Source organism: Alosa sapidissima, chromosome 17 (genome assembly GCF_018492685.1).
Source record: "Alosa sapidissima isolate fAloSap1 chromosome 17, fAloSap1.pri, whole genome shotgun sequence".
NCBI classification, from domain to species: Eukaryota; Metazoa; Chordata; class Actinopteri; order Clupeiformes; family Clupeidae; genus Alosa; species Alosa sapidissima.
The window spans coordinates 21,178,563-21,199,603 of record NC_055973.1 but is presented as its reverse complement, the minus strand read 5'-3'; the positions used below and the strand labels follow the sequence as shown (position 1 = coordinate 21,199,603).

The window sequence follows — 21,041 nt, the reverse complement described above, 5'->3', positions numbered from 1 at the left end:
ACTACCTCCACCTTTCAACACAACACTGCTCCCCAGCCCCAGTCTGTTACACCATGTCTACTGTTTGTTTTGTTTTGTCCTGTCTTGGTTTTCCTATGCACGTGTACAGACAGTGGTCTTGTATGGTTGTGACGTGCTGTGTGTGTGTGTGTGTGTGTGATGAAGTGTAACAATGTTTGCAATGTTTGTACATGTTTATATCATTTTGTATTTGTATTTTCTTTAATTATTATTATTCCTGTGAACGCTTTGGCAATGCATCATATGGTTTGTCGTGCCAATAAAGCATATTTGAATTTGAAGTAGTGTGTATTTTCTGTATGAGTTTGTGGCTGATGGAGTGTGTAGGGTTTATAGTGTATGACATGGTGTCTGTTTTTTTAGAAGATTGTGTTTGAAAAGTCCACGGCTGAGGTAGGAAACAATGCGAGTGTGACGGCACTTTAGATTTTCCTCAGATGTCAGTTCTGTCAACCGTGGTGAAAAGACAATTTAACAGAAAGGACAGGCTCTCTCTCTCTCTCTGTCATGCCTTCTCTCTTCCTCTCTCTGTCACGCCTTCTCTTTCTCTCTCTCACTCCTCTCTTCCTCTCTCTGTCTTTCCCTTGCTTTCTCTATCACTCCTTCTCTCTTCCTCTTTCTATCTCTCTCTTTCTCTCTCTATGTCACTCTCTCTCCCCCTGTTGCTATCCCTCCTCCTCCTCTGTAACTCTCTCTGATAACAAAAGCCCTGTATTGATCTATATGGGGATTCTTAATCATCTGTGCATTCCTCTGGCTAGCAGATAGCAGTCTCACATAATCAGTAGATGTACACATTACTGTCTAATATGATTAGGCAAGCCAGTTAGAGCTTCAGGAAACACTGACAGATCGTTTGTCACAGTGTTCTGTTCTGTCTACAAGAAGCAGGCGAACCTCTACCACATTATATGTCAAGTTGTTTGCATGAGACTTAATTGGACAAACTCCATTTGCTTTGAGTAAATTGTGATTAGCAAGATGCAGAAACTATAGGACTGGCTTTGTGTGGTTGTCAGTTGGACGTTTCCTGGTGGACTTGTTTATTTTCCTGTTTTTATGAAGGTAATGAGACAACCATTTAAAAACACACCGTGCACCATGACAGTCCTCTCAAAGCAGACGGGTCCAATGGGCTAATTAAAGCAATCAGTGTGCAGAAACAGAAGTCTGGCTGCTAATTACTACATGTATCTGGACTCTGGATTCCTCTGGCTGCTGGAGATGGGAGGAGGGTTTATATGGGCAGCTCAAACTTGAGTAAACAAACACAGTCACTCTTAAGGCTCTGGCATGCTCCTGCGTCACATTTGCGCGTGTCCAAGACGTGCGTCATTTTTGCCGTGGACGTGAAGCATACTCCAATTTCTGCTGTCCTGAATGCGCGTTAAATTGTTAAGGTTAGCGCCTGCGCACTACGGATTAACTGTGATACTCTGCCCCACCAACTGGGGGCGGTACGTCGAGCCTGAAAGTAGGACACAACCACCAAAGAAGCCTGAAACGCCTGAAGAAAAGAAGAACTTGGGATGTGCGAGCACTAAACGAAGGAAGAGCTGATGAAGGAAAAAGCACCACGAGTACGTTCGCCTGTCTGCTGGGAAGTTTGATAAGCTGGCCCATCGCATCGCTCCATTTATCATCCACCAGAACACACACCGCACACCTGTTGGTATAGCTGAGAGACTAGCTTAGCCTACTTGCTTATTAGGCTACTTAGCCTGTAGCTTAGTGACTCGGTGCTGCGAGGGCAGCAATATTGGTGCGATACAAAGTAAAGACATTTTTCTGAACACATGCAGCAGTGTCATGGTAAGAAAGAGTTGTGCGTACAGATGTCCTCAATTAAATTTGTATTGAGTCTTCACACCTGCCTCATACCAAAAAGTATGAACCAAAAACCTGTAAATATGACGTGTCAATAAAAGTTTTGAAGTAACTATTTGTGTTCATAATGTATGTCTCCTAGGTTATAGCCTAGGTTATTCCTTCAATTATTATTATGATAACATTATCCGGTGTTGACAGGCGAGTTTCGAGATTGAGTTCAGCAGTAGGCTAGGTGATAATGATTGCACCTGGGAGAGGTAGGCTACATTCCCTTTATTATTATAATCACTATTGATAACGCATTATATAAGGAACAGGAGAGAATGCATCTCGATCAGCAAGTGTTACATGGGTTTCGCCTGAGCGTTGTAGAAAGAGAGAGAGGTGTGTGTGTGTGAGAGAGAGAGAGAGGTCTGTGTGTGTGTGTGAGAGAGAGAGAGAGGTGTGTGTGTGTGTGTGTGTAGGATTAGCGAAGGAGGTTGTATAGGAGCTGAAGGCCTAATGGAGCTGGAGGTCAGAGAGATACGGAGGGGAGAGAGGAGAGGACCGGAGGAGGCCTAAGAAAGGGAGGCTTTGGAGAGGAGCTTAGAGGAGGCTGAGATGGACAGGGAGAAGAGAGGAGAGGAGATGCATCCCATCAGTTTGGGTGACACACCCACACACACACAGATACACACACAAACACACACACACACATGTACACTCTCTCTCACACACACACACACACACACCCGCACCCAGTCCAACACAGACAGACACACACAATGACACCTGTTCATACCTGCACACACAAACACATTCGATTAGTTTGTGTTTGTGTTTATGTCCTTGATTATCCCGTGTCTCATTAGTGATCAATTGGTCCGATTCTCCTTCCGGTCTTTTCCATAATTTTCCGTTTGTTCCCTCAGAGCCATTTTCCTGAGTGTACCCATTCAGGAAGGCGCAGGCTGAGTGATGTAGTGGCTCACAGGAAGGCAATAGCAGCCATTCCTCTTCCTCTTCCTCTGTCAGACTAATGTTATTTCAGACCGTCGCTTCCAGAAAGATCCGTAGAGAATCAGCACTCAGTTGAAATCCCTGCAGCTGTCAGAACAAGCACTGAAGATCGGGTGTGGAGGTGTTAATGTTTGTGTCTGTGTGAGCGTGTGTGTACGTGTATGTGTGCTTGTGTGTGTACAGATTAGAAGTGACTTCACGTCTGACTGATGCAACAACAGCAAATTATTCTGACTGGCTTCCTGGTACACAGACACAAACTCACACAAGCACACAGACTCATGAACACATACACAAACACACACACACAAACACAAACTCACAAGCTCACATACACACAAACACACACATACTCACATCACACATATGCATCCACATGTTAGCACATGTAAACGCACACACACACACACACACACACACTCACACACACACACACACATTTACAAACCCATACATACAGACACATGCTCACACACATCCACTCCCATGTACTAGTGCACTACTGTTTACACAGAGCTTTGGTTATCACCACCAGCTTGTCGGCTTTGACTCAATGGACTGGTATTTATTTATGTGGCAACAATAACAAGGCACACTGCCTCAAAGGAATTCACTGTAGAAGAAGGTACTTTAGAAGTGTGTGTGTGTGTGCGTGTTGTCTTGTTTGTGTGTGTATGTGTGTATGTCAGAGTGATTTGTTCTTCTCAAACTGCTCATCTGGATCACATAAATCATCACCGCTTGTTGGGTTAACTCTGCACAGGGAATGTGTGTGTGTGTGTGTGTGTGTGTGTACGTTTGTGTGTCATTTAAAGGACTCAGATATTTGTCAGGTGAATTCGCTGGCATGCCATCGCAACAATGTCACTTTTGTTTGTATTATTATCTTCACGTCTCATTTCCTGCCTGCTCATTCAGTATTCCCGTATGACACACACACACACACAAACACACACACACACACATAGAGTCAAATAGAGACATAGAGTCAACAGTTAGACACACACACACACACGTTTATACACATGCGGGTTGGCAAATATTTATTTACACCAGTCATGTGTACAGTAACACTGCTGCACTGTTTATTTCTGACTCTATTTCTGATTTCATTTATTACCCTTCCCACTCCCACTGAAGCCATATTAACTTAGTGAATGACAGAGAAAAGTCTCAAGAGAAACAGTGCAGATATTGTATTTAGTCATGACTGAAGAATGTAGGAGCTCTGTGTGTGTGTGTGTGTGTGTGTGTGGGTGCACTATTTTTACTTTCACTATATAATTTTGCATGAGCATGATATTGCTTTGAATCGTTGGTTTACTGTTATGTGGCCCATTGAAAATATGTTCTACATGGCATTACAAACAAGACATACAACATGGCTGCTTTTCCATCTGTTAGTGGGGAATTGTTTCTGTTCTCACGTTCCCACTCACATTTTCAGTGGCTGAGATCTTCTTCCTTAGCCTAGAAATCTAGACGCACCCTAGCGGCAGCAAATATAATTTGCAGCCAGGGTAGTCTAACAACTCTCCGTTGGCTTGCGAGCTGGAAAAATCAAACTTCAATCAGGCCAATCACATTGTTTATGGAGTCGGTAGGCGGGCTTAATGATAGATAAATAGATAGATAGATAGATAGATAGATAGATAGATACTTTATTGATCCCCAAGGGGAAATTCAGGGGGTCTCAGTAGCATACAGACATCACACACAACATGCACTTACAGCAGAAATGGTAAATATAAGTATAAGTATGATATAAATATAATATAAATATAATGGCAGAGTTGTGATGGTTCCGCGTGAATTCCCTGCTACTTGAAAACAAAGAAGATGGATGCTGCTGCTGCGAACAGGATGACAGAAGTTAAAGGTATACTATGCAGGTTTAGGTATTTTTGGCAGGTTTGAGCTCCCTCTAGACGATGCATTTATATGTTAGGCTACTCTGCTATTGTAAATAGCAAACTTCTCGCGAGTTATTATCCCAACCCTTGGATTGAGCACTGCGAATGGTGAGTTCCCAGACCCTACATCTTGATGTGGGTCTGGTTCGTCAGGCTACTTCTTCCTATGAGGAAAGGTACAAATTACACACACATGCACACATGCACGCATGAACGCAGGCACACATGCACGCATGAACGCAGGCACGCATGAACGCAGGCACACATGCACGCATGAACGCAGGCACACATGCACGCATGAACACATGCACATATGAACGCAGGCACACATGCACGCATGAACACATGCACACATGCACGCATGAACGCAGGCACACACACACACACCTAGTAAGTTCTTTACTCTCCTCCCCACTTCCCCCATCCCATCCAAGTCAGCCAGTCATTAATGAAGGATTGGTAGATTTGTAGCCTTGCTGTAAACAGCAACACAAAAAGTAATTTCATTTTCACCTGCGTGTCGTGATTCATACTCGCCTACCATCCCAGCCGCCCGTTGTTCACTGACCTTGGCCAAGCACGCTGCTTTTAGAACTCCCTATTACACCCAGCCACAGTACCAGGAGCCTCCATTTGTTTTCCAAAATCTCCCAAAGAACCATTAGTTATGTTTACCCCCACAGGGACAAGCTTGCAATCCTTTTAATGGATGTTTTATTTCAGCCTATTGTCATATTGTCTTGTAATTAAGTACTGGTTCTTTGGCAGGGGAGGCTTTGGCCTCACCCTCTTTTAATCCCCTCATAAATATGTTGCACATTTTTCTTTTAAAATTTACTGCGATCTGTGTTGCAGCAAAATAACAATGCACTTAGAGAGTTCTCACATTTCCATCCATCCTACATATTGTCCTCATGTAGGAGTACTGAGAGAGAGGGAGAGAGAGAGAGAGGGAGAGAGAAGAGAGAGAGAGAGAGAGAGAGAGAGAGCAGATCTTAAAGAGTGCGGATCTGGAGTGAAAAGATCAGGAGGCACATCTGCATCCTAAAAAGTCATCCCAGTGTATGAATCCCATCAGGATTAAAGTCCTAACCCCTGTGATCTAGAGAGTATGGGAGCTCTGGAATATGTCCTGGAAATCAACCACCTCCCACTGATTTCTAAACCTGTGCATGACATAGATATTTAAACAGATATTTTATTGATCCCAAGGGAAGTTTTAGCTGCAGACTATGTTAGAGAGACAATGGTGAATGTAGGTCATGTGCTCCATCTCTGTGGAGGAGATAACACATGATACATGTAGATTCACTTTACTTAGTCTCTCACTGATTGCAGTATCTCCCCAGAGGGCCTTGAGAGCATGTGTTTGCTGGCTAATACCTTCACAACATGTGACTCTTAAACAGCTGAGTGAAACGTTCCACATACTCGACGCACCCGACCTGTAGCGCGACAATGTGACGTCACAGAAGCGCCGTAACCATTTATACTTGCGTGTCGTGGTCACGACACTAGTTGCAATATTCTCCTGAACAGAGGTGTCGCTGTTGTGAAAAGATTAATGCTAACTACGTTACACAGCAGAAGAAGCTGCATTAAGAAACACTAGTAGCAGAGAATGTAAATGGGCTCTGCTATTAGCTAGCCTCTGTGATGGTACTTCAGACTTTGGTTGCTACTATTCACAACTACCACCATCATTATCATCTAGTTTCCAAGGTGTGCGCACAGGTAGATAGATAGATAGATACTTTAGTCATCCCGAGGGAAATTTTAATAATTTAAACAGTTTAGTTAGCTGGCTAGCTAGCTAGCAGCTGGCTGAGTTTGTGTAATTTCCTGAAGTGGAAAGAGATTTTGTTCAGGCCTTAATAGATATCCTTTGTTTGAAAATAAATCGTTTCTATTCTTTCCTCTTAAAGGAAAATTCCGGTGTGATATTGACCTAAAGTGTATTGAAACATGATACCGAGTGTGAACGTATGTCTCATAGCCCATCTCGGTTTGTCCCCTGCACTCCAAAATCTGGCGCTAGTTAGCCGATGCTACCAACAGCTTTTTCAATAGTGCTGCTTCGGCATCGGGCTAGCCATGCAAATAAATCAGTTTTACACCCATTTACGAGGCTCAATGTATCTCCACACTTCATTGGTAGACTTCCGAGGGCCCTGACATTTAAAACGAGACATTGAGAACTTTGAAAAAGCACTGGTAGTTTACTTACAAGACGATTTATACAGACAGTATCTTCACGAAGTTTAGCGTTTGCAGCCATCTTGAATTTAGTCACGATAAGTCGAGCAACGAGTAAGAATGAACAGGTATGATAAGGGATCAGATTCCAAAAATAATTCAATGGAAATGCATGGATTTCAGTTGCTGCTACTGAAAGAAACTGGAATCCATGCATTTCCACTCAATATTATTATATCTGATCCCTTATCATACCTGTTCATTCTTACTCGTTTATCGTGACTAAATTCAAGATGGCTGCAAACGCTAAACTTCGTGAAGATACTGTCTGTATAAATCGTCTTGTAACCACTATTGAAAAAGCTGTTGGTAGCATCGGCTAACTAGCGCCAGATTTTGGAGTGCAGGGGACAAGCCGAGATGGGCTATGAGACATACGTTCACACTCGGTATCATGTTTCAATACACTTTAGGTCAATATCACACCGGAATTCTCCTTTAATTCCATGTGTTGCAACTCTCGCTGGTAACTTTATTAACTTATCCAGCAAACTATTACAAATTCACGACTGTAACAAAACACTGCAACTCTCGCTTGCCCTCGAACTAGTCCATCTTCCTGTTTCCACTTTGTCGCGCTCGTCTGAAAAAAAATGAGTGGTGCGCTACCTCGCGCTACCTGGCTAAAATCCTGGTGCGCCAGCAAGATCTACGTCATTTTGACGTCACGGTGTCGCGCTACCGGTCGGGTGCGTCGAGTATGTAGAACGCCTGACTGAGCTTGACACATGTTGGAGCATCTCCGAACTGCTAGGGTCTAGTGCCCTCTGATACATCACTGGCTGTGTCTGAAACGGCATACTTTCATCAGTGCACTGCTAGTGTGCACTGAGCACTAGCTAGCGTGCCCACTTTTTCGATGGTTAGTATTATCCCCATATCTACAAGATTATACATGGCGGGGCAAGGAAGTTCATCGCAATTCATGTATATGGGCGCAAAATGGGGATCGAGTGCTGTGTCTGCATAAAGAGGCGTGTCGTTGACGTATTGATGAGCATAGGTGGAAACCAGCCAACAAACGCAGAATAAATCACAGGCGCACACCTGATATAAGGTTGAATTTCTCCAGACTGGAATGCTCAAAAATGCTAAAAATGTACCTGAAATGGTCAGAAGAGTTTGAGAATCATGAAAACGTGCCCAAAATTCACATTCCTAACTCTAAAGGACCAAGACCTTAGCATATGTGGTGAAATTCTGAGCTATGGCCATAGACTTCAATGGAACAGTCGCTGCTTCTGCTCTGCATAAAAGGGGATTTTGCACCCCCCCCCCCCCCCCGTGTGATCAGGGTTCCTGGAAATGGCTCCTGATTAAATATCTTGATTCGCCATGTATAATCTTTGTCTGCACTGTATACTTCAACTAAGTATTTGAAGTGTGCAAGTAGGCGGTTTGAGACACAGCCACTGTCTCCTACAGGTTGCATGGGCACCTATGAGCTTTAGCTCCCTGGCTAGCGTGCCCGCCTGACTAGATGTTAAAAGATTTTTTAAATCTTCTAAAACTATTTTATGCTCCGTGAACGCAAAGCTTCAGCGATGTGCCTGGTGTACCCTGCCTGTTAGCCTCACTTGCCCTGCCTGTATCTTCCCCACCCTCTGCTTCGTGTCTGGATCTTCTCCACTGTTCATCCACCCGCTCAGGTGAGCTGCTGCTGATGCTCTTTCACCTTTTAATGAACTCCTCTTTAAAATCACATTTGTCTGTCTGCCTGCTTTCCACTTAAGATTCCGCGAGGCGTAGAGGAATTAAAGACCCACAAATTGAATTCAGTCTTCGCCCCCACCCCCCCATCTCTCAGAAGGCTGAGTGACAGAGAAAATAGAGGTCAGAAGCCAGTATTTTAAATGGGTAACACTTTTCAATATGGATGTCAATCACATGCACATTTCTTAGAGTGGGTGACTCAGAGCAGAACATAGCATCTGTTTTATCCTAATAGGCTATCATTGTATGGACTTAACTGGTACTTTATTATGCAACCAGCTGTAATATAGTGGAGGGTATGAATCTATCATAATTGCAGGAAGGCAAAGGCTAGTTGTTTCAGTGGCTGATGATGTCAATCATACGTAAATCTGAGGCTAGACTACCCTGAGGAGATCGTATAGAGTCTCTTTCATCCTAAATGGCCCATTAGTACTGCATATGTAAGCCATTATTCTATGAATAATAGATCTATAAGGGTCATTCATCACCCGTGCAGCATTAAAGTTTAACTCCATATGATATATGAATCCATAAAGCAAATTAAAACAAAGGAACAAAGGTGCAGAGCTTCAGAGGCCAATAGGAGACACCCAAAGAGTACACACACACACACACACATACACACACTCACACAAAACATCCCTCTTCTATGTGTAGGAACATTACACTTAAAAGTACTGCCATAAACTCAAGCCATTTTTACATCCACTTTCCAGTTCTCTCTCTCTCTCCTCTGTCTTGACATGGATATGTATTTTTGGCCCCTCTGATAGTGAATATCTGAGTTCTGCTGCACTGCAATAGCCAGACAGAAAGTCACAGCGAAACTACATTGCAACTGTGTGTGTATGTTTGTGTGTGTGTGTGTGTGTGAAATGAGAAAACTTTTATCACCCTATTCTCCACTATTAGAATCATCACTGTGCGAGTGTGCGTGAGTCACAAATACTCACATTAGAGTGGCAGACGAGCTCCAGGAGCCTGCAGAGCATTGCTCTACTGTTTTACAATAACAGGAACGTAATTCGGTGGCATTTGTCATTCAGCGAAATCGATAGCCGCTTTAGTGTGGTGCAGCTCTTACACAGAACATTCTTCATGGAGCCTCATGTTGTCTGTGTTGCGCTGCAAGGCAGCATTCATTGTTCTACTTAAATGTGAGTGTAATTATTGTTAGTATTGTTAGGAAGGGAGATGGCCATCTACAACTATCCACTTCCATTCTCATCTCCATTCATTCTGCAGATCCCATCAGCCTGTGTGTATCCAGCAGACCACTAGAGAGACACTGATCTTCCTCACACACACACACGGAGCACAAGATCCTGGGCCCCTGCATAGGCAGTCCTGATGGGCCCCCATGTTCCTCAACTCAGGTAAAATAAAATATATTCTTTCAATATATTATTTAACTTCTCAAGGGCCCTCTCTCCCCTTGGGCCCCTATAATCAGTAGTGGTTTTATCCCCTGTCCGATACCCCTGCACACACACACAGATACACACACAAACAAACAAACACACACACACTTACAAAAGCATATCATATACACACCCGCACCCAATCCAACACAAACAGACACACACACACACACACACACTCACTCACACACACACTCACTCACCGCCTGTAGGGAACACTGGCCCTGACTGGATACTCCAGAACAGAGTGGCCAGGGCCTCATGTATGAAACATTCCTAAAGCTTACTAAAGATGAATACAGATGAGGGCTGCTGTGGTGCATTCAGCTGTGCATTTGTACCTCACTCATCTCCAAGTGCTCAAAGGCACCCAGGTTTGAAACCGACCTGCAATCCCAATCCCACCTCTCTCTCTCTCTCTCTCTCTCTCTCTCTCTTCACGCAAAGGCAAAATCCCAAACATATTTTAAAATATGAATACAGTAATTGAAAAGCATTTGTTTGGGAGAGGCCATCTGTAACACTTGTATCCCCTGTCTTATTTTTATCCATGTTCTGGCTCCCATCAGATCTAGTGACCTCTGGAGGACTCTAGAGGGCGCTATAACCCCTGACAGCCTCAGCAAGAGTGAGAACACTGCACTGCATACTCTTACTATTACTGAATGAAACTGTAACATTGTGTCATATTGCTAAACTTTACTAAAGGTCATTCCTTTCAGAAAGGAGGGTTGACATTTTCCTGAAGTATTCATGTTTCACTGAAGGCTGGAGTCAAACAAAGCTGGTTCCATGGTCAAATGAATTCTCTTACATTTAACCCTCCTGTTACCCAACGTTTAACATCATAAAATATATGGTTCACTTTTTTTTTTTTTGCTTCATGTTTCATGACTTTTCCTCAATTGAAGGGTACAACAGAGTTAGCATGAAAGTTGTACAATAATATGTTTTCAATGTCCTGTACAAATATTTTGTACATTGATGTTCCTTGGGGTCAGTTCGACCCCAGATGTATGAAACATAAGACACATGAATATTTGACACATTATGGATATTATCATTGTAATAGTAAGAGAACATGGGGCAGCCGTGGCCTACTGGTTAGCACTTCAGACTTGTGACCGGAGAGTTTCCGGTTCGAACCCCGACCAGTAGAAAGCGGCTGAAGTGCCCTTGAGCAAGGCACCTAACCCCTCACTGCTCCCCGAGCGACGCTGCTGTTGTTGCAGGCAGCTCACTGCGCCGGGATTAGTGTGTGCTTCACCTCACTATGTGCTGAGTGTGTTTCACTAATTCACGGATTGGGATAAATGCAGAGACCAAATTTCCCTCACGGGATCAAAAGAGTATATATACTTACTTATACATATTGTTATAATCATTATTACATACACAAGTACATATTACATATAAGTCATTTTGGCAGCACTGTTTAAGTCAAAAGGGGAAGGAACAGCAAGCCTTTGGGCTGCTGACACTGGATGGGCAATATTGCCAGCCAGGGTTCCAAGGTTCATAAAGGGGTGTGGGGGGGTGGGATTGTTTTGTAGGGCTTTTGATGGTGGTTATTACACTCTTGTTAAGTACTTGTCACAAAAAAAACTGGGTAAAAATGTGACCAGGCATGGCAAAACCAGGCACATGTCTCCCCAGAGACATTTTGAGTTATTCACAGATTCTGAATTGGATAGCTTTGAAGGTGTAGTTTCAAAGCTATCCAATGATGTCTCAGTCATGGAGATCTGATAATATTTGAATAAGTTGTAGCCATTTTAAAGTATACACATCTCAAAGCTACAAGCTGAGAAATCAGGGTTTTCAATTTGACTACTTTCTCCCTCAATCCATGGGAGGGGAACACAATGGTCCTCATTTACATTACATTAAGATCAACCCTCCCCCCTGTCACGGTCACTGATTTGTCAGCCTGCAGTGCTAATGACCCATCGAAACAATCTGTAATGGGTTACAGAACCAGCTAGTAGCAATGGATAAAGTAGTCTAAAACAAACATGAGATCACGTTTGCAAACCATGTTATTTTGAATGAACACCCAGTGCAAGGCACCAAGTTGGCAATGGATTTAGCAGGTTTAGCAATAGATAAAATAGTCTAAAACGCGAACTAAACAAACATGAGATCACGTTTGCAAACCCTGTTAATTTGAATGCACACACGATAAGGCACCCTGCCATTAGTCAAAACAAGACATTCTCGCATTATTCAAATTATTTGCCCACCGAAACTACACTATCTGTAATGGGTTTTGGCTAGTAGCCTATGGTGCCAATAGATAACGACAGTAGACCTACGTTAGCTAGTAGCAATGGATAAAGTTTCTAACACACAGACTTTATTCCCGTCAAATGTAACTGTGGAAATAGCATTTGATATTTTACGATCTAGTTCCTCTGCTGCCAGACCGAGAGATTCTTCCTCGTTGTAATTATCTTCGGTTAAGGTCAGCTCTAGATTAGGGATGTTCTCCAATGTAATGAAGTCGCCTTCATCATCCGATTCAGGTCATCTGCAATCCGCTGTGCTTTTATGAAGGTATATTGGGTGCAAAAGTGGCGAGCACATTTAACTGCAGATTTTGCATGTGCACACTAAAGTCATAAATGAGTTTAATAAACAGTAAAGTTGAAGTTGTACATATTTTTTGATATCTTGTTAACACAAAATAGGGGCTACGGGTTCACAAATCCTTTTTACAGGTACACAAATCCTGTCCTGTGAGTCACAACTTTCAAGAGTCACGCACTCAACACTTTTGCTCCAATCGGTGCGAAACACATTTGCACATCCGTGTTTCATAATCTGAGAACATGGACAACATTCGTGCATTTGTAAACCCAAATGTGAACTAATGCATCCGAAGTTGTGCATCTGTGAAATAATTTCTCATTAATAAAATTCTACAGATCGCTTTGATTTTCTTGCACGACTACAAGTCAATTGATACAAGTGCTCGAATCTGCTTCTACGAGTGACGATACTTTTGCTCCTGGCTAGGTGATATAATAGGAGCAAAACGATTTGTATGTGTGCACGTCGAGCGAATCGATCGAGAAAACAAGGCGGCCGGATCTGGATACTGGATCGCGCTCAGACTACCATTGCCTGCTCATAAAGTAAGTAACCTCAGCATGTTTCCTTATCAATGAAGGACACACGATTTATAGTTTTTCTTTGAACAAAGCGAGGAAAAAAATGTTGCGGTGTGCGGTGTTAAGTTTTACGACCTTATTATTCATAATGTCTGCACAGCAAACAATTGCAAACTTTCCTAGCACTATCCAATAGTCTTCGTGCAAGATACAACGATTGTGTCAGATTGTGTGTCCTAACGATTTTGGACGGGCAGTGTTATATTTCTGTACTTCTAAACTAGTTATTTATCTAGCGATAGCTAGCTTGATCTGGCACTGGATGATTTAGCAAGCAGGTAAACTAAGCTAAACATAGCTGTCATGATAATGTAAACCAACAAACAAGATAACTTTCTTCATATTATTATCATGTTACTTACCTTATGAGCAGGCAATGGTAGTCTGAGCGCGATCCAGATCCGGCCGCCTTGTTTTCTCGATCGATTCGCTCGACGTGCACACATACAAATCTTTTTGCTCCTATTATATCACCTAGCCAGGAGCAAAAGTATCGTCACTCGTAGAAGCAGATTCGAGCACTTGTATCAATTGACTTGTAGTCGTGCAAGAAAATCAAAGCGATCTGTAGAATTTTATTAATGAGAAATTATTTCTCAGATGCACAACTTTGGATGCATTAGTTCACATTTGGGTTTAGAAATGCACAAATGTTGTGCATGTTCTCAGATTATGAAACACGGATGTGGAAATATGTTTCGCACCAACTGCGCTGCAACGATTGGAGCAAAAGTGTCGAGTGTGTGACTCTTGAAAGTTGTGACTCACAGGATAGGATTTGTGTACCTGTAAAAAGGATTTGTGAACCTATTTTGTGTTAACAAGATATAAAAAATATGAACTTCAACTTTACTGTTACACATTTATGACTTTAGTGTGCACATGCAAAATCTGCAGTTAAATGTGCTCGCCACTTTTGCACCCAATATACCTTCATATGCTTTGTCCATCTCCATTCCAATTGTAAATAAACAGCATGCTGGTTCAGTAAGTAGCCATGAGGTTACTTCTAGCATACAGCTGATTGGCGACAAAACAAAAGAGCACTAATAGTCACGCCCAATTCAAACACTGGTTTACTTCCTGAAACCTAACCATTTTCAAAGACAAAATATACACTTTTAAAGCAACCAATGCTGTTATCTGAAACATGAAATTGCTTCTTTAGGACTTCAACTTGCACATTTTGCAAAAAAACGAAAATAACTAATTTTGAAAAAAAAAAAAAAAAAACCTTCAAAGTCGTTTTTCGCGACTTGAGCCTGGTTTTGCCATGCCTGGTCACAAATATGAATTATAATCTTTTCCTGAGGGTTTATGTATAAGTAAAATGCTGTCAGTGATGCAACCGTGAATATCTTTTTCTCCTAAACAGACTCAGACAGGCTAAAATGCTCTGTGGCAGCTCAGCTAATTCACTTGATGATGCAACAGCATCCACATTATAATTTAAAGTCACTACCCTTCTGCTGTCAAACAAGGTCATGTCACATACGTGTGTGTGTGTGTGTGTGCGTGTGCCATGAGAGGTCCACTAACAGTCAGGTCATGTGCAGCTTTATAGCTCTAATGAGCTCCCAATTCACATCAACACCAACTGACACCACACATACACACACCAACCAGTACAGTTGGTGTGTGTGGCATGAATGAATGGAATGTAATAAACATACTATCTCAGCATTTTGAGTTTGTTTATTACTCATGACTCCTCATGCTGTTTATTTAGTTACAGTAATCTCTCTTAGAAAGCTGTTCTGCTGCTGTTGTAAATATGAATCATCTTCTCGGGGTGTGGTAACAGGAGAGTGATTTAGGAGTGTTTATTTATTAACAGGAGGACTCATCGCTAAATATTGATTTACAGTAATTAAACATTTGGAGATGGAGCCTGCAGCTATTTGAAACCTTTAAAATATCATCTACACGCTTGATTCATTTCACGTGATTATCTCATAAGCAGTGTATTGCATATTGAAGTGCACCTCCTATTGAACCTCCTTGCTTAAGGCTTAATTAGGAAGGTGTAATCTGCCATGCAGGCAAGGGGGGGGCGGGGGGGGGGCAGAAAGGCTAGGCAATCAAGGACATGGGTAGATGGAGAAATCAAAAATAATAAATAAAGTTCTATGGAGATGTGCAAAAGTTGGAGAAAGTCAGATGTGTGTGTATGTGTTTTGACGTGTGATGAAATAAGAAAATAAATAACGTGTGATAAAATAAGGTCTGTAGCATAGGGTGAGGGATGTAAAAGTCTTGTAGGTGTGTGTGTGGGGGGGGGGGCATGAGTGCTGAGGAGTGAATGAGTGCAAAGTCAGTATAGTGTGAGTTCAGAGTTGGGAAATGTTTGAGAGTGCTGAGGAGTGAATGAGTGCAAAGTCAGTATAGTGTGAGTTCAGAGTTGGAAAATGTTTGAGAGTGCTGAGGAGTGAATGTGTGCAAAGTCAGTATAGTGTGAGTTCAGAGTTCGGATGGCCTGGGGAAAAAAACTTCTCCTGAGTCTCTCAGTTCTGGCTTTGTGACTACATAGGCGTCTTCTTGATTTCAGCGGTAGGAATAATCCATTGTTAGGATGAGAAGAGTCCTTCAGAATCTTTTGGGCTCTTAGGAGTACTCTTCTGGAATAGATATCTTGTAGAGCAGGGAGTTGAGTTCTTATAGTACGTTCAGCTGAGCGCACTACTCTCTGCAGAGTACTACAATCTCTAACTGTGGAGTTTCCATACCAGGTGATGATGCTACCAGTTAGAACACTCTCAACCGCTGAAGTGTAGAAGGCCTTCATGATGGATGTAGAAACTTTGAATTTCATCGACGAAGGAAGTAGAGTCGTTGTCTGGACTTCTTCAGAACATATTGATTGTTAACAGTTCATGTTAGGTCTTCAGTAATGTGGACACCAAGGTATTTAAAACTTGTGACTCTCTCTACAGGTTGCCCGCTGATCATTAGTGGGGTGTAACTGTAGTTCTGCTGCTGCCTTCTGTAATCCACTACCATTTCCTTGGTTTTATTGATATTCAGTGTCAAGCTGTTAGATTGACACCACTGTGCCACCTCATCAACCTGATCCAAGTAGAGCTGTTCATTGTTGTTACTAATCAGGCCCAAGATCACTGTGTCATCTGCAAACTTGATGATGGAGGTATGACTACTGTTGACTTTGCAGTCATGTGTGTAGATGTTGTACAGCAGTGGACTCAAAACACAGCCTTGGGGAGCACCAGTGCTGATGGTTAATGAGTCAGATGTCAGACCCCCCACTCCAACCACTTGTGAACGGTTGGTGAGGAAGTCAAATATCCAGTGACACAGGGTGGTGTTCAGTCCTAAGGCCTTGATCTTTGTGACCAAGGTGAGAGGTACTATCGTGTTGAATGCTGAACTAAAGTCAATGAACAGCATCCTCACATAATTCCCATTCCCCTCCTCCAGGTGAGTTAAGGTGGTGTGCATGAGGTTTGAGATGGCATCCTCTGTAGACCTGTTGGCTCTGTAAGCAAATTGGAGGGGGTCGAAGGAGGCAGGGAGGGATGAGCAGATAATGTTTTTCACAAGCTTCTCAAAACACTTCATCACTGTAGACGTCAGGGCTACTGGGCGGTAGTCATTCAGACATGATGGACTTTTGTTTTTCGGTACTGGAACAATAACAGACTGCTTGAGGCAAGTAGGAACTGTCTCTTGAGCCAATGATGTGTTAAAGATATAAGTGAACACAGGAGCTAACTGAGCAGCGCATGATTTCAAAACCCTGTTAGAAATTCCATCCGGTCCAGCAGCTTTTCTACAATTAATCCTCCTAAAGGCATTGCTCACATCGACCTCAGAGACACAGAAAGGTGCATCCTCATTTAACACTCTCTCTCTCTCTCACACGCACACACACACGCACATGTAAGCACATGTAAACACACACACATGCACCCACGTACAGCACTCAATGATTGGTGAAATAAACTAGATGTACCGCAGAGCGGTACAAAATATGACCGCCGCCCAGTCCAGCACATTTTTTCCACAAAAAGAAATCACGCTGAAAGGCTTATATGATTCTAACTGTCTCACTAAATTGCATTATCCACACTCAATTCTCTGGTATCTGTTAGACAACAAGTACCAAAACATGATTAGTTCATAGATTTCACATGTAAAATTGATTTTATACAACCCCACCTCCATCTTGCCTGTTCATAATTCTGAGAAATTCTTGATTGTTTGTGTTATGTTTATGTTATGTGTGTGGGTGTGTGTGTGTGTGAGTGCGTATGTGCCTGTGCATGCAAGCGTACATATGTCTACTGTGTGAGTATGTGTCATACGTATGATTACTGTTAATGTGTGTGTGTGTGTATCTGTTTGTGAAATGGGTTAACATGACCCCTGGAGGCAAACATACGGAAACAAATGGTCATCCTAGGCCCTACAGTTCTCAAGATATTCACAGAGAACTGTGTCTGCCCTACCCTCCTTTCGGGGGGTCCAGTCCAGCGGGGGGGCTACAGATCAAAGCGAAAAATGACGGTTCCATGCTATCCATGTGGGGGTACATGCCCACCAAGTTTTGTGTACCCCGGTCTTTCAGTGTCCCGGAAATCCTTGTTGGTGTACGTCACTAAATGTACACATAAATTATTTTATTGTAAGGCCCCCATGAACGAAAGCACACAAAACTTGGCATGCATTCAGAGGGTGTCATAATGATCCTACACTTTTAATTTCGTGCAGTTTTGACCTTGTCAGCCAGAGATATTGTGATGAAAACACCTAATTTTTTGCTTTTTAATTTTTAACTAGGTGGCGCTATACATGAAATAAGTGGTAATGGGATGGGTTGACATGCCCCCTTAAGACCAACATACATTAAAACGGTGGACCTCCTAGGAACTACGGTTCTCGAGATATTCACAGAAAACTGTCTCCGGCCACCTACAGGCCAGTTGGTGTATAGTAACATAAATTAATTTATTGTGTGGCCCCCCATGAACGGAATTCCACAAAACTTGGCGTGCATACAGAGGGTGTCATAATGATCATACAAGTCCAATTTCGTGCAGTTTTGACTATGTTAGGTCACAGATACCTTCAATTACAACACCTCATTTTTACTTTTTTGTGTTTAACTAGGTGGCGCTATACATGAAATGAGTGGTTATGGAATGGGTTGACATGGCCCCTTGAGATCAACATACAAAAAAAAATGGTCCTCCTAAACCCTACGGTTTTCGAGATATTCACAGAAAACTGTGTCTGCCCTACCCTCCTTTCGGGGGGGTCCAGTCCAGCGGGGGGGCTACAGATCAAAATGAAAAACAATGGTTCCATGCTATCCATGTGGGGTTACATGCCCACCAAGTTTCGTGTACCCCGGTCTTTCAGTGTCCCGGGAATCATTGACGGAAATTTGGGCATGCGAAAAAAAATCTGACTAAACCTATATGACCGCCGCTTCGCTGCGCGGCAGTCGTAATAATTTGTCACTTGAAAAGGTGGCTACAAAAAACGTTGTAGTTTCACTGTATATTTAAGCAATATAGCACGAGTTAGAGTGGGGTTGGTCATGGATATTCAGCCGTGGGAATATCCATGACCAATCTCACGATCACGAGTGCTATATTGCTTTTATACAACAATTCTACCACAAACTAAATAATCTGAAAACACCCCATTATTGTTACACATGTTAATTTCGACATTGTTCTTACGCATCCAAAAAAGTTCCCTTTTCAATAGACATTCTTGGTTGCTAGGTAACCAACATTCCAGATCCCTCGTTACGGGTCTTCGTGGTTTAGCCTACGTGTCTTTTTGAAAGAAATGTTGAAAGTCGGGCTGAAATCACATTCATATCTAGCTTTGCTGCATGCATGTTACAAGGACACTGGGCCATGTCATGTAAGGGACATGGTACTGCAAAAAAACGTAAACACAGCCTACATTGCAGAACCATTCAACTTTATTAATTTATGGTGAATAAATGTTACAGCAGCGGTTAGCTAACTATACTAACGTTAGTTATCTACAAGTCTCCTCCACAGTGACGTAACAAACCAATGGTGGGCCCAGGTGCGAAAGCGCTACGCGGGCCCAATACCAACTTTCTTTGACCCAGGATGAATTAACTCATGCTACATGCAATACACATTAAGGGTGACTTCAATTGTTTATGCAGAGGGCCTGAGGCACCTAAGTAGTTTATAGGATCCATTACATGTGAAAACATTAAAAATAATTTTATTAACAGCCTGTTTATTAACAGCCAGGGTAATCTAATATTACTGCATTAACATCAACTCGCATGGAATTATGGGAACACTCAATGCGCTCAATGCGCCTCTTCAACCCTCTGCTGAAACTGCAAGCGTAGATTGCTTGCTTATAAACTCACACTGTGCAGAAACAAAACTTAATGTAGCCTAACTTATTTAACCGTGCAGAAACCAAATAAAATAATTTATATGCATACATTCCCCAATATGCGTGAAGAAGGCCATCTTACGAGCCTTTCGTTAAAATTGTTAACGATGTTCCCAATATTTAATGCTCTGGTATTTTCAATGGACAGGATAGCTAACCCACTGAGCCTCTCCTGCCCCATGCTGCTCCTTAGGTAGGTCTTGATAAGTTTAATCTACATTTTCCAGAAACACCTACATACACTATATACAAAAATTACAGGAATCCAACAACTACAAAAACATGTAAACATGACCTCATTCTCTGTCCACTGTCATAATCTACCACCAGCATTTTGGCAAGTTGAAAAATAGATGGCTTCTGTGAAATCTCTGCTTTCTCTCAGCTGTTGGTAACTTGCCTTTTCAAGCAGTTCATCATCACCTGCGAGTTGAAGGGTCATAGGACGTAAAGACTCAAACACATGACAAGTTTCCCGCATACTTGCAAATCTTTGGGAGAGCTGACTGATTATGATGTCCAGAGTTGCATTAAATAATCGTAATCGTAATAATCGTATAATCGTAAATGGTGTAAAACAGTGATTTATTTGCATGGCTAACCCGATGCCGAAGCACCACCATTGAAAAAGCTGTTGGTTGCATCGGCTAACTAGCGCCAGATTTTGGAGTGCAGGGGACAAGCCGAGATGGGCTATGAGACATACGTTCACACTCGGTATCATGTTTCAACACACTTTAGGTCAATATTACACCGGAATTCTCCTTTAATTGGGCTTTCCTTGCCGATGAAAATACCATGAGTCAGAGGATTAAACACATCAGGTAAGTTGTATGCGTCCATAGACTGTACATTAGATACTGTTAAGTGACATAGCAGGCAGCAAGATGCAACCGTTAACTAGCATAACAGCTAATCTTATCGTTTCATTACGTTGGTGACGTACATCGTTTGAGACGAGAGATGTAGTCCACTGAGCGGATTCGCACAAAACCAACATAACTTTTGAAGTCTATCGAACAACAGTACTTTCTTGACAAGAAAAATTATCTTTTAAATTCACACACATCATATGTGAAATTCGTGGCACAATTCAAACTGGACCAAAAAATAATTGTTATCTCTCCATTAACTCCCGTTCATATTTTTTTGAAGTAGAAGGGTGTGACTTCGGCTCTCTATTCCAACTCATGGAACGTCTCTCGGCCAATCAGAAACAAATAAATAGTTCCATAGAACCCAATTGTTGTATAATTGTGTACATATATTTGAAACGTGTACTCTCTGCCCCCCCC

General features: G+C 42.3%; 1 long non-coding RNA gene across 1 annotated transcript; it reads left to right on the top strand.

The window, feature by feature from the left end:
- Window positions 1–1,675: 1,675 nt before the first annotated feature.
- On the top strand, window positions 1,676–17,987 carry LOC121688387. The gene is made up of 3 exons (XR_006024571.1): window positions 1,676–1,833; window positions 3,488–3,490; window positions 17,977–17,987. It is a non-coding gene; the product is annotated as an uncharacterized LOC121688387 (long non-coding RNA).
- The last annotated feature ends 3,054 nt before the right edge of the window (window positions 17,988–21,041 follow it).